We start from the raw sequence: 16,041 nt of genomic DNA, 5'->3' as shown, positions 1-16,041 counted from the left end.
TTTTAGAGCTGAAAATAATTTAGGGTTTTTCACATAAAATAATAGGGTTAAGATCTTTATCCATATTAGAACTAGGTTTCCAAGTTGTGATATAATTCTTAAAGTAATAATTGGTAATAAATTTGAAATTATTAATAACTTTGATATAACAATAATAATGGATTTCACATTGTATTATAAAGAAAATATGATAAATACTATTAGGGTTTCGGGTTTTAATTCATAATTGAAGTAATGATCAATTAGGATTTTCATAGGATTAGACATAACCATCTAGAAATATTTGTTGTTTTATATGGCATCTTAATTTGAAGTAATATTTAATATTTTCATTATGTGAAGAATTGAAACAAGAAGTTATATGCTTATTTTTTAGGTTTTAATTGTTTAAAATTACTCTTCTTAAAATTTAGAGGAAACTCCAAATTATTGTTCCTTTAGTTTTAATTAATTTATTATATATTATTATAGAGGTAATTTTCTGTTACTCACTTTTATTTATTGGTTGTTATTTAATTAATTTTTTAAAAGATAAAATCTTATAGTAAAGGAAATAAAGAAGAAAAAAATATTGGACCAAATGGCTCAATGGTTTGGCCCAAGGCCTGGTCAACCAGGTCCGGCCCAACCTGGTCGGGTTAGGTCGAGTGGACCGGATCATTTGGCCACCGACCCCCAATACTCTTCTCCCCTCTCTTGTCTCACGCACACGACACCCTCGAGCTCCTGGCGAAGGCGTGGCGTCGCCGCTCTCCTCGGCGGCTCCCGGCCAACTCCGGCACCGACGAGCCGGGGTTCCCGCTCGCCTTGAGGTGATCTACCACTCCACCTCGATGATTTAGTTCCCGTGGGTTCTCCCATTTGCCCTCCAACCTGAAACCTGATACGTCTCCGATGTATCGATAATTTCTTATGTTCCATGCCACATTATTGATGATACCTACATGTTTTATGCATACTTTATGTCATATTTATGCATTTTCCGGCACTAACCTATTAGCGAGATGCCGAAGAGCCAGTTGCTGTTTTCTGCTGTTTTTGGTTTCAGAAATCCTAGTAAGTAAATATTCTCGGAATTGGACGAAATCAACGCCCAGGGGCCTATTTTGCCACGAAGCTTCCAGAAGACCGAAGAGGAGACGAAGTGGGGCCATGGGGCGCCGCCACAGTAGGGTGGCGCGGCCCAAGGGGGGCCCGCGCGACCCTAGTGTGTAGGGCCCCCGTGCGGCCCCCTGACCTGCCCTTCCGCCTACATATAGTCTTCGTCGCGAAACCCCAGTACCGAGAGCCACGATACGGAAAACCTACCAGAGACGTCGCCGCCGCCAATCCCATCTCGGGGATTCGGGAGATCGCCTCCGGCACCTGCTCGGGAGAGGGGAATCATCTCCCGGAGGACTCTTCACCGCCATGGTCGCCTCCGAGTGATGAGTGAGTAGTTCACCCCTGGACTATGGGTCCATAGCGGTAGCTAGATGGTCGTCTTCTCCTAATTATGCTTCATTGTCGGGTCTTGTGAGCTGCCTAACATGATCAAGATCATCTATCTGTAATGCTACATGTTGTGTTTGTTGGGATCTGATGGATAGATAATACTATGTTATGTTGATTATCAATTTATATCTATGTGTTGTTTATGATCTTGCATGCTCTCCGTTATTAGTAGAGGCTCTGGCCAAGTTTTTACTCTTAACTCCAAGAGGGAGTATTTATGCTCGATAGTGGGTTCATGTCTCCATTAAATCTGGGACAGTGACAGAAAGTTCTAAGGTTGTGGATGTGATGTTGCCACTAGGGATAAAACATTGATGCTATGTCCGAGGATGTAGTTATTGATTACATTACGCACCATACTTAATGCAATTGTCTGTTGTTTGCAACTTAATACTGGAAGGGGTTCGGATGATAACCTCGAAGGTGGACTTTTTAGGCATAGATGCATGCTGGATAGAGGTCTATGTACTTTGTCGTAATGCCCAATTAAATCTCACTATTCTCATCATATCATGTATGTGCATGGTCATGCCCTCTCTATTTGTCAATTGCCCAACTGTAATTTGTTCACCCAACATGCTATTTATCTTATGGGAGAGACACCTCTAGTGAACTGTGGACCCCGGTCCATTCTTTTACATCGAATACAATCTACTGCAATACTTGTTCTATCGTTTTCTGCAAACAATCATCATCCACACTATACATCTAATCCTTTGTTACAGCAAGCCGGTGAGATTGACAACCCCACTGTTTTGTTGGGGCAAAGTACTTTGGTTGTGTTGTGCAGGTTCCACGTTGGCGCCGGAATCCTTGGTGTTGCACCGCACTACATCCCGCCGCCATCAACCTTCGACGTGCTTCTTGGCTCCTACTGGTTCGATAAACCTTGGTTTCTTACTGAGGGAAAACTTGCCGCTGTACGCATCACACCTTCCTCTTGTGGTTCCCAACAGACGCGTGTTGAACGGAAAGACAATACGTCATCTACGCGCAGCAAGCAGATTTTCTGGCACCGTTGCCGGGGAACGAAGAAAAGCTACACCACAGAGATTTGTAACTCCCTCGTCAACTACGCGCCATCAAGATTTTCTGGCGCCGTTGCCGGGGAGATCAAGACACGCTGCAAGGGGAGTCTCCACATTCCAATCTCTTTACTTTGTTTTTGTCTTGCTTTATCTTATTTACTACTTTGTTTGCTGCACTAAAATAAAATACAAAAAAATTAGTTGCTAGCTTTACTTTATTTACTGTCTTGTTTGCACTCTATATTAAAAACACAAAAAAAAAATAGTTACTTGTTGTACTTTACTTAATATCATGCATGTTTTTATTTCACCAGTTAGGCATAATGCAAAACAACAAAAATATGAGAGATCTTTATGAACTTTATCTTGAATTAGGACATGATGTGTTTGAAGAGAGAATTAAAAAACCCATGGAACTTTATATGCGTGCTAATGGGAATGTTATTACTATGAATGCTTTGAACATCATTGTTGCTAATGCTATGGAAAATTCTAAGCTTGGGGAAGCTGGCTTTGATGAGCATGATCTTTTTAGTCCCCCAAGCATTGAGGACAAAATTTTCTTTTATGATTACAATATGCCTCCTATATATGATGATAGCCACTTTGTTGAATTTGCTCCCACTACAACTAATAAAATTGATTATGCTTATGTGGAGAGTAATAATTTTATACATGAGACTCATGATAAGAATGCTTTATGTGATAGTTATATTGTTGAGTTTGCTCATGATACTACTGAAAGTTATTATGAGAGAGGAAAATATGGTTGTAGAAATTTTCATGTTACTAAAATGCCTCTCTATATGCTGAAATTTTTGAAGCTACACTTGTTTTATCTTCCTATGCTTGTCACTTTGCTCTTCATGAACTTGTTTATTTACAAGATTCCTATGCATAGGAAGCATGTTAGACTTAAATGTGTTTTGAATTTGCCTCTTGATGCTCTCTTTTGCTTCAAAATACTATTTCTTGCGAGTGCATCATTAAAATTGCTGAGCCCATCTTAATGGCTATAAAGAAAGAACTTCTTGCGAGATAACCCATGATTTTACTACAGTACCTTTATTTTATATTTGAGTCTTGGAAGTTTTTACTACTGTAGCAACCTCTCCTTATCTTATTTTTTTGCATTGTTGTGCCAAGTAAAGTCGTTGATAGTAAGGTTCATACTAGATTTGGATTACTGCGCAGAAACAGATTTCTTTGCTGTCACGAATCTGGGCAAAATTCTCTGTAGGTAACTCAGAAAATTAAGCCAATTTAAGTGAGTGATCCTCAGATATGTACGCACCTTTCATTCAATTTGAGCATTTTCATTTGAGCAAGTTTGGTGCCTCTTAGAAATTCGTCTTTACGAACTGTTCTGTTTTGACAGATTCTGCCTTTTATTTCGCATTGCCTGTTTTGATATGCTTGATGGATTTTTCGATTCCATTAACTTTCAGTAGCTTTGTGCAATGTCCAGAAGTATTAAGAATGATTATGTCACCTCTGAACATGTAAATTTTAATTGTGCACTAACCCTCTAATGAGTTGTTTTGAGTTTGGTGTGGAGGAAGTTTTCAAGGATCAAGAGAGGGAGATGATACGATATGATCAAGGAGAGTGAAAGCTCTAAGCTTGGGGATGCCCCGGTGGTTCACCCCTGCATATTTCAAGAAGACTCAAGCGTCTAAGCTTGGGGATGCCCAAGGCATCCCCTTCTTCATCGACAACATTATGAGGTTCCTCCCCTGAAACTATATTTTTATTCCATCACATCTTATGTGCTTTGCTTGGAGCGTCGGTTTGTTTTGTTTTTGTTTTTGTTTGAATAAAATGGATCCTAGCATTCTTTGTGTGGGAGAGAGACACGCTCCGCTGTTGCATATGGACAAATATGTCCTTAGGCTTTACTCATAGTATTCATGGCGAAGGTTGAATCTTCTTTGTTAAATTGTTATATGGTTGGAAACGGGAAATGCTACATGTAGTAATTGATAAAATGTCTTGGATAATTTGATACTTGGCAATTGTTGTGCTCATGTTTAAGCTCTTGCATCATATACTTTGCACCTATTAATGAAGAAATACATAGAGCTTGCTAAAATTTGGTTTGCATAATTGGTCTCTCTAAGGTCTAGATAATTTCTAGTATTGAGTTTGAACAACAAGGAAGACGATGTAGAGTCTTATAATGTTTACAATATGTCTTTTATGTGAGTTTTGTCTGCACCGGTTCATCCTTGTGTTTGTTTCAAATAACCTTGCTAGCCTAAACCTTGTATCGAGAGGGAATACTTCTCATGCATCCAAAATCCTTGAGCCAACCACTATGCCATTTGTGTCCACCATACCTACCTACTACATGGTATTTCTCCGCCATTCCAAAGTAAATTGCTTGAGTGCTACCTTTAAAATTTCTATACTTTACCTTTACAATATATAGCTCATGGGACAAATAGCCTAAAAACTATTGTGGTATTGAATATGTACTTATGCACTTTATCTCTTATTAAGTTGCTTGTTGTGCGATAACCATGTTCCTGGGGACGCCATCAACTACTCTTTTGTTGAATATCATGTGAGTTGCTATGCATGTCCGTCTTGTCTGAAGTAAGGGCGATTTACCACTCATTTAATGGTTAGAGCATGCATAATGTTAGAGAAGAACATTGGGCCGCTAACTAAAGCCATGAATCATGGTGGAAGTTTCGGTTTTGGACATATATCCTCAATCTCATATGAGAACATTAATTGTTGCTACATGCTTATGCATTAAAGAGGAGTCCGTTATCTGTTGTCTATGTTGTCCCGGTATGGATGTCTAAGTTGAGAATAATCAAAAGCGAGAAATCCAATGCGAGTTTTCTCCTTAGACCTTTGTACGAGGCGGCATAGAGGTACCCCTTTGTGACACTTGGTTAAAACATGTGTATTGCAATGATAATCCCGGTAATCCAAGCTAATTAGGACAAGGTGCGGGCACTATTAGTATACTATGCATGAGGCTTGCAACTTGTAAGATATAATTTACATAACACATATTCTTTATTACTACCGTTGACAAAATTGTTTCTTGTTTTCAAAACCAAAGCTCTAGCACAAATATAGCAATCAATGCTTCCCTCTGCGAAGGGCCTTTCTTTTACTTTTATGTTGAGTCAGTTCACCTATTTCTCTCCACCTCAAGAAGCAAACACTTGTGTGAACTGTGCATTGATTCCTAAATATTTGCATATTGCACTTGTTATATTACTTTGCATTGACAATATCCATGAGATATACATGTTATAAGTTGAAAGCAACCGCTGAAACTTCATCTTCCTTTGTGTTGCTTCAATACATTTACTTTAATTTATTGCTTTATGAGTTAACTCTTATGCAAGACTTATTGATGCTTGTCTTGAAAGTAGTATTCATGAAAAGTCTTTGCTATATGATTCATTTGTTTACTCATGTCATTACCATTGTTTTGATCGCTGCATTCATTACATATGCTTACAATAGTATGATCGAGGTTATGATGGCATGTCACTCCGAAATTATCTTTGTTATCGTTTACTCGCTCGGGACGAGCAGAAACTAAGCTTGGGGATGCTGATACGTCTCCGACGTATCGATAATTTCTTATGTTTCATGCCACATTATTGATGATACCTACATGTTTTATGCATACTTTATGTTATATTTATGCATTTTCCGGCACTAACCTATTAACGAGATGCCGAAAGAGCCGATTCTTTGTTTTACGCTGTTTTTGGTTTCGAGAATTCCTAGTAAGGAAATATTCTTGGAATTGGACGAAATCAACGCCCAGGGGCCTATTTTGCCACGAAGCTTCCAGAAGACTGAAGAGGAGACGAAGTGGGGCCACGGGGCGCCGCCACAGTAGGGCGGCGTGGTCCAAGGGGGGCCCGCGCGGCCCTAGTGTGTGGGGCCCCCGTGCGGCCCCCTGACCTGCCCTTCCGCCTACATATAGTCTTCGTCGCGAAACCCCCAGTACCGAGAGCCACGATACGGAAAACCTTCCAGAGACGCCGCCAACGCCGATCCCATCTCGGGGGATTCAGGAGATCGCCTCCGGCACCCTGCCGGAGAGGGGAATCATCTCCCGGAGGACTCTTCACTGCCATGGTCGCCTCCGGAGTGATGAGTGAGTAGTTCACCCCCGGACTATGGGTCCATAGCAGTAGCTAGATGGTCATCTTCTCCTAATTATGCTTCATTGTCGGGTCTTGTGAGCTGCCTAACATGATCAAGATCATCTATCTGTAATGCTACATGTTGGGTTTGTTGGGATCCGATGGATAGAGAATACTATGTTATGTTGATTATCAATTTATATCTATGTGTTGTTTATGATCTTGCATGCTCTCCGTTATTAGTAGAGGCTCTGGCCAAGTTTTTACTCTTAACTCCAAGAGGGAGTATTTATGCTCGATAGTGGGTTCATGCCTCCATTAAATGCGGGACGTGTGACGGAAAGTTCTAAGGTTGTGGATGTGCTGTTGCCACTAGGGATAAAACATTGTTGCTATGTCCGAGGATTTAGTTATTGATTACATTACGCACCATACTTAATGCAATTGTCTGTTGTTTGCAACTTAATACTGGAAGGGGTTCGGATGATAACCTGAAGACGGACTTTTTAGGCATAGATGCATGCTGGATAGCGGTCTATGTACTTTGTCGTAATGCCCAATTAAATCTCACTATACTCATCATATCATGTATGTGCATGGTCATGCCCTCTCTATTTGTCAATTTCCCAAGCGTAATTTGTTCACCCAACATGCTATTTATCTTATGGGAGAGACACCTCTAGTGAGCTGTGGACCCCGGTCCATTCTTTTACATCGAATACAATCTCTTGCAATACTTGTTCTACTCGTTTTCTGCAAACAATCATCATCCACACTATACATCTAATCCTTTGTTACGAGCAAGCCGGTGAGATTGACAACCTCACTTGTTTCGTTGGGGCAAAGTACTTTGGTTGTGTTGTGCAGGTTCCACGTTGGCGCCGGAATCCCTGGTGTTGCGCCACACTACATCCCGCCGCCATCAACCTTCGACGTGCTTCTTGGCTCCTATTGGTTCGATAAACCTTGGTTTCTTACTGAGGGAAAACTTGCCGCTGTACGCATCACACCTTCCTCTTGGGGTTCCCAACGGACGCGTGTTGAACAGAAAGACAATACGTCATCTACGCGCAGCAAAACCCTAGTCAGTCGCCTCCGTCGCCCGACCAGCCGCCGGCCAACTCTGGCGCCGCCACGCGCCTATACATCTCTCTCATGATTTCCTCCTTCGGATCCCCTTCGTCTTGGCACCCTTCCTCTCATATGAGCTCGTCCCCTAGGAACCCTAGCTCGGGTCCTGGTTCTACGCGCCTTGCTCCGGCATGTGTAGCCTCTGCTAGCGCCGCCGACTGTTGGCCTTGATCACCACTGCAGTTTCTTGCTTGACCCTTCGGTTTCCATCCTTCCCACTCTCTGCCTCCGCTACGCGCTCTCTTACTGCCGCGCAACCGCGCCCCCTCTCTCTGGCCCCTGGCCGTTGTGATCGTGGTACAAGAGATGTGGTGGCGGTGGTGGTATGATTGACAGCGTGGTCGTGTTGGTGGTGGTATGGTGTTGCTGCTTCGTCCCCAACGCCGGCTGGACGGTGCCGTAGGCGCAACCCCTGCGTCGACGGCTGCGGCTACGCCTCTACAACACTGTGACATATCCTTCTTCCCTTCTCTGCATAAGCTCAATTGTTGGTGTGATCCAATTCTATGATTTGATTATGTGCTGGACATGCTTATGGTCTAGCTCCTAGTGGTTTATGTGCATATTGAATTGGTGAGGTGTGGACTTGAGCTAGTAATGCTCTGGTTCAATGATCATTGCTATATGTTCTATGTGGTGCCCCTGTTTGGATGATTCCTTCATCCAGGCATATATTTATTATCAGGTGGATGCTTGATATGAACAGATACTTGTGCTTGATCTGTTGCCTAGCCAGTGATACATAAATTGAGGCACAAATTGAAATAAGAAAAGATCTTGCACTTGAGATCTTGGTATAATAATTTGATGTTGCATGTATGGTTTGAGTTTAAGCAACAAGGTAGAGGTATGTTTGCTTGATGATTTACTTGATGGCTGGCTTGTATTTAAGGATCTAGCTGCCCTCATAGATGGTTTCTCTGGTTCTAAATATAAACTGATAAGAACATATTATATGCTTGATCTGGTAGCATTTCCAATGATGCAAAGGCCGAGGCTGATGTTTTTGATAAGGGAAGATGCAATTTATGCCCAATAAACTCTACGATGAGACTAACATACCACTTGTATGAAAATCCGAGAGTTTCTCATACCAACATGCTTTGAACTGAACTGAAAATATTATATGCTAAATGATGATCTTAAAGATCAACCTGCTGTAGTAGAGTGGACTAGCTGGTGGTGATGATGTTCTGGTGGTGAATCTTGATCAGCTGTTACTTGTGCTTGTTGCCATGTTCCCCCTCTCCTTCTCCTACCTGTTAGCTTCTTGATTTCCTCCAAAGATCTTGTTCTAAATCCAGTGGTTATTATGGTGGTATGCTTTGATGAAGCCTGAGCCAAATGGTTTGGCTAGCTGTGATGCCCTTGCTCTTATACATATGGGCTACTGTTTGTGGCATTGACAACACATACATGCATGTGTTGAGTGTGTTGCATGTGTGTGTGGTCCATTTATCAAGTGGATGTGGTCAAGATGTGATGAGGACATCCCTACCACACTACTACCTCCGTCATTACCAAATGAAGATGAAGCTGCAGTGAAGCTCAAGTCCAATGAAGTTCGGATTGGACCTATTACAAGGTTTCGTGCGAAGCTACTTAAACAACAGGTGAACTTGTTCCTAAACCATACTTTGATTGATGAGAACTTTATACTGCCTAAGTCCTGTTACTTTTGTATCATCAGGTATGAAGAGGAGACAAGCATCGCACGAGGAGGAGAGGAGCAGCTGGACGTGAAGCTGGACATGGAGCTGGACATGAAGATACCCCATGGACGCGCGAGGGAGGAGCGGGAGGCATGCGTGAGAGGGGAAGACGAAGTTCAGGCCGGCCCAGCATCCGGTCAGACCGGCCTCCACGCCGGCGCGCCCGGTCTCTAGCCCGGTCCGACCGGGCGGCCCGCCGGATTCAACTCGGCGCCAACCGGGCGTTCTGCTGATGCCAACCGGGCGGGGTACTAAGCCACACGTCCCGCACCCGGTCGTCACCCGGTCTAGACCGGACCGGCCGGTCCCTGGCCCGGTCGACCGGCCCCCAGACCGGCCGTGTCCGAGTCTGTCTCGACCAGATCTATTCTGGGTCAGTTATTTTCGTACTTTTTCGACCTGAGGTCGTCCGGGACGCCTATATAAGTGCCCAGGACGCCCCCTAGTTGCTTGAGACCACGTTTAAGATAAACCCTAGTTCTTAGTTGTTTGCTCTACAAAACTATTGAATCCCCTACATCATATTGCTTGATATTGGTGTAGATTTGAAAGTCTTGTGTAATCTGCTGTTCCATTGGGAATTAGAAGGTTGACTTACCGCTTCGTGGTCGGCGGCTACGTGCGCAAGTGTGTGGAGTAGCGAATATCTTGCAGGGTTGAGAGATGTTGCATTGGCGACAGGGACCAATCGAGAGATCTCGTTGCATCATACAAGTTATCATCCACTTCATTATCCGTGTTTCTCCGCTGTGTTCATCCCGTGATCATCATCATCACCGTTGTTTACTGAGAAGATCGGGCTACCCCTTATCATCTTGGTATCAGATTTCAGCGTTTCCTCGGTAAGCCATCCATAATCCACCCCATAGTTGAGTTGTGAGTGTTTTCCTATCCAGAAAAAGCCATAAAAAATTAGGGTTAGGGTTTGCCATAGCCTTAGATTGCACTAATTTCAAGTTTTAGTTGCTTTCCGTAGTTGTTTTTGCGTATCTTTTTCTTCCATCTAGTTGTTAGGGTTTGAGTCTCTACTATCATCTGCTTTCAGTTTTTGTTACTCCGAGTCCACATAGCATACAGTGTGTTTGTCCAAACCATAGCCACGGCCCATCGATATACGTGACTAGGAACTTTCCCAGAAGAGACTAGTTTTACCGCTCGACAGGCTGCTCATTAGGTTTTGGTGCTTTGCATTATCTATTTGGCCGTGTTATCAAGGAGTTGAGTCATAAAATAAATAAAAACATAAAAATTGAAAAGAAGCAAAAAGAGTTACATAGCTGCGTGTTATACAAAAAGAAAAAAATCCAAAAAGAAAAAGTGAAGTGCTAGAAGAATCAAGTGAAGGCCTAAGTTTTCTTTAACTGCACCCGTAGTTGAGCAATCTTGTGCCTGTCTCGTTGAGCTTTGCTAGTGTCTCTCTAGTGCATTGCAACCTTTTCCTACGTATAATTGCATTGCCCCATTTATCGCCTTGTGTGAGTATCATTGGTTGTCTACGGTCAGCACTAGAGATTGTTATTGGTGCAAACAGGTAGCCCACCTACAGCCCCACATATATCCTGTTTTGTCGTGTGATTTATTCTTATACCCTTGATATTCGCTTCGCTACATCCGTGCACTAGTCATCACTACAAGTGGTAAGCAATACTAATTCACTTTGGAGCGGTAATATTTCCTTTTCTTATCAGTTTTGAGTGAGTTGTGAGAGTACCACCATATATTTTGATTTAGTGCACTAACCTACTAACCATGTCTGCTAGTGATGAAAAAATTGTTAACCAGGAGAACAAGAACTCTACGGATTTGATGACATGGAGGGACTATGAGGCTCTTCGTAATGAGATGCGACGTGAATTCCGCACTCGGGATGATGAGCTTAGGGGGACGGTCCAAGAGATCTCCCAAAAGCTGGATACTACTAATGCGACCGTCACCACAATGCAAGATCAAATGACGGATATCCAGCGCACTCTTCAAGATTTGCGATTAGCTGTTGGTAATCTCACTCAATAACGGCAACAAGAAGATGAAGCAGATAATGAAGAACCACATGGTAACCGTCCTCGTGGGTTTGCTGAACCCCGACGTCCAGGTCGTGGGTTTGAGGAGGAAGATGGATTGGGTAAGCCCAAGTTCTCCATACCCAAGTTTGAAGGAGGTGCTGATGTTGAAGAATACCTCACTTGGGAGCTGAAGATTGAGAAGTTGTGGCGCTTACATAATTACACTGAAGATAGGAAGATCAAGCTTGCTTCTTCAGAATTTGATGGCTATGCATTGCGTTGGTGGGATGGAGTGACACGCGCTCATCAAGAAGATAACGAGCTGCCCATTCGTACATGACCAGAGATGAAGGCTCTTATGCAAGCTCGTTTTGTGCCCAGTAATTATTTGCAGAATATCTATGATAAGTTGACCCTATTGAGACAAGGTGTGAAGACTGTCGATGAATACTACATGGAGATGAAGATGCTCATGCAGCGTGGCCGTGTCCGTGAGTCACTTGAGATGACCATGAATCGTTTTCTTAATGGATTGAAGTATGATACAAAGGCATTGTAAGTCATTACAGTTACACCACTATGAATGAGTTGCTACATCATGCAAGAGAAGCTGAATCACAGTTGGCTGACGAAGCAAAGGCTAAAAGTCGTGCTACGAAAGCTGGGTGCTACACGCCTAGGGCGTCCCCATCGGCGGCACCGGCGCCATCTACGGGCTCCGCACCTTATACTCCGTCTAGCAAGCCGGTCTCCAATGTGTCCAACACAAAGAAGGCCGAACCTGCTAAAAGTACAAGTGGTTCTAGCATGTCTACTGCGCGCAACCGCGATATGAATTGCCATACATGTGGTAGCAAGGGTCACTTTAGGAGAGATTGCCCTAACCGCAAGGTCATGATTGTTAATGAGGATAATGAATATGAGACTGGAGATGATGTTGATCCAAATGCTCCAGAAGATGATGATTATGACAGTGATGGTGTAGATGCTTATCCGTCTGAAACTCGCACTATAGTTGTGTCTCAGCATGCTCTTAATGTGTTGCCTAGTGCATCTACTCAGCGCTGCAATTTGTTCCAAACAAAGGCTTTAGTTGGTCCTGACAAGGCTTGCAAGGTCATTATTGATGGCGGGAGTTGCCACAATTTAGCAAGCAAGGAGTTGTGTACCAAGCTGAAGTTGAAGTATCTACTGCACCCGCATCCATATTATATTCAGTGGTTGAGCGACAATGGTGAGATGAAGGTAAACCACATGGTGCGTGTTGAATTTGCGATTGGACCGTATAAGGATTCTATTGATTTTGATGTGGTTCCTATGACGGTGTGTCACCTATTATTGGGTCGGCCTTGGCTCTATGACCGATCTGTACAACACAATGGCCGTGCCAATACCTATCACTTGGAGTTCAAGGGCAAGAAAATCAACTTACAGCCTATGTAACCACAGCAAATTGTCAATGAATCTCGTCAGAAAGTTGAAGTAAACTTGGAGGATGCATCTATAGATAGGCGAGAGAATTGTAATACCGTGCATGATATAACGAAAATTGAGAGAGTGAATTCGTTAGTCTCATTAGCCACCAAAGAAGATATGAGAGAATTTAGTGAGGACCCTGCAGCCATGCCTCTTGTGCTCATGTACAGGGGTACGGTTTTGGTTTCTAACGACATGACCCCTCTTCCTTTTGGTGTTTCTAGTGTTTTGCAGGAATTCAGCGACGTGTTTCCGGAGGAGGTACCAACAGGATTACCACCATTGCGTGGTATTGAGCATCAAATTGACTTGATCCCCGGAGCTTCGTTGCCCAACAGGGTGCCATATAGAATGAACCCCAAAGAGACAAAGGAGATACATAAGCAAGTACAAGCGCTACTCAACAAAGGTTATATCCGCATAAGCCTTAGTCCTTGTGCTATTCCTGTTATTCTAGTTCCTAAGAAAGATGGTACTTGGCGCATGTGTGTAGATTGTAGAGCGATAAACAACATTACTATTCAATATCGTCATCCTATTCCCCGTTTAGAGGATATGCTAGATGAATTGAGTGGTGCTGCTTTTATCTCTAAAATTGATTTGCGTAGTGGTTATCATCAAATTAGGATGAAAGAAGGGGATGAATGGAAAACATCCTTTAAAACAAAATTTGGTTTATATGAGTGGTTAGTAATGCCTTTTGGTTTAACTAATGCACCTAACACTTTCATGAGACTGATGAACCATGTTTTGCGTGAATTTATTGGCAAGTTTGTGGTTGTGTACTTTGATGACATATTAATCTACAACCGCAATGAATCTGATCATAATATACATATTCGACATGTTTTGCAAGTGTTGCGTGATAATCAACTCTATGGTAATCTTGAGAAGTGCACATTTTGCAAAGATAAGGTCATATTTCTGGGTTATGTTTTCTCTAAGCATGTAGTAGAAGTAGATGTGTCTAAAATTGAAGCTATTCAAAATTGGCCTCCTCCTATGAATGTGAGTCAAGTAAGAAGTTTTCATGGTCTAGCTGGGTTTTATAGAAGATTTGTGCCCAACTTTAGTACTATTGCTGCACCTTTGAATGATTTGACTAAAAAGGGTGTTGTCTTTGAGTGGGGCGCAACCCAAGATCATGCTTTTGATGAACTGAAATGATTGTTAACTTCTGCACCGTTGCTTGCACTTCCTGATTTCAATAAGCAATTTGAGATTGAATGTGATGCTAGTGGTGTTGGAATTGGTGGTGTGTTGATGCAAGAGGTCGTCCAATTGCATATTTTTCTGAGAAACTTTCTGGTGCTAAGTTGAACTATGCTATATATGATAAAGAATTGTATGCTTTAATTAGAGTTCTTGAGGTTTGGCAACATTACTTGTGGCCAAAAGAATTTATCATACATTCTGATCATGAAGCTTTAAAATACCTGAAAGCTCAGTCTACTTTGCATAAGCGTGTTGCTAAGTGGGTTGAGTTCATTGAGTCTTTTCCATACATTATTAAGCATAAGAAGGGAAAAGATAATATTGTTGCTGATGCTTTATCTAGGAAGAATATGCTATTAACTCAACTTGATGTTAAAATTCCTGGATTAGAAGTACTATGTGATTTGTATTCTACTGATCATGATTTTGCTGAACCATATCGCTTGTGTTCTATTAGTAAAGCATGGGGAAAATATCATATACATGATGGGTTCTTATTTCGAGCTAACAAACTATGTGTTCCAGAATCATCTGTGTGTTTGCTCTTATTGCAGGAATCACATGCTGGAGGTTTGATGGGTCACTTTGGGCGTGAGAAGACGCTACTCATGCTCGCTGATCACTTTTATTGGCCAAAGATGAGGCGGGATGTGGACAGGTATGTGAAGAGGTGCATTACTTGCAACAAGTCCAAGCTGAAGCCTCACGGTTTGTATACACCTTTACCGGCACTTACTACACCTTGGGAGGATATTAGTATGGATTTTGTGTTGGGTTTTCCGCGTACTAAAAGAGGCCATCATTCTATATTTGTGGTAGTGGACAGATTTTCTAAAATGTCACACTTTATTTCCTACCACAAGAGCGATGATGCGTCGCATATTGCTAACCTGTTTTTCAGGGACATTGTACAACTACATGGAGTCCCGAAGACTATTGTTTCTGATCGTGATGTCAAGTTCATGGGCTACTTCTGGAAGTCACTTTGGGGAAAGCTGGGGACAAAACTACTTTTCAGTACTACTTGTCATCCTCAAACTGATGGTCAAACTGAGGTGGTGAATCGAACCTTGTCACAATTGTTGAGATCCATGATCAAAAAGAACCTGAAGGAGTGAGAAGAGTGTTTGCCGCATGTGGAGTTTGCTTACAACAGGGCAGTACATTCTACCACGGAGTTGTGTCCTTTTGAGATTGTGTATGGTTTCAAACCCATTACTCCACTTGACTTGTTGCATTTGCCCATACATGAGAGAGTTAATATGGAGGCATCCAAGAGGGCAGATTTTGTACGGAAGATACATGTGAAGACTAAAGAGTTGATAGAAAAGAAAGGCAAGAGCAATGCTGCAAGGATGAACAAGAAGCGCAAGGAGATGTTGTTCGAGCCTAGTTATATGGTCTGGGTACATTTTCGCAAGGATAGGTTCCCGAAGTTGCGGAAGTCCAAGTTGCTTCCTCGTGGTGCTGATCCTTACAAAGTGCTTGCCAAGATCAACGATAATGCATACTCGATAGATCTTTCACTTGATGAGTTTGGTGTCAGTAATTCTTTCAATGTTGCTGATTTGACACCATATGACAGAGAAGACCTTGGAGCGTCGAGGTCGACGCCTTTTGAAGGGGGGAGATGATGAGGACATCCCTACCACATTACTACCTCCGTCATTACCAAATGAAGATGAAGCTGCTGTGAAGCTCAAGTCCAATGAAGTTCGGATTGGACCTATTACAAGGGCTCGTGCGAAGCTACTTAAACAACAGGTGACCTTGTTCCTAAACCATACTTTGATTGTGATGAGAACTTTATACTGCCTAAGTCCTGTTGAAGGAGATATGCCCTAGAGGCAATAAT

The sequence above is a fragment of the Lolium rigidum genome, chromosome 5, assembly GCF_022539505.1.
Source record: "Lolium rigidum isolate FL_2022 chromosome 5, APGP_CSIRO_Lrig_0.1, whole genome shotgun sequence".
NCBI classification, from domain to species: Eukaryota; Viridiplantae; Streptophyta; class Magnoliopsida; order Poales; family Poaceae; genus Lolium; species Lolium rigidum.
Note: the sequence above shows the minus strand (reverse complement) of the source record.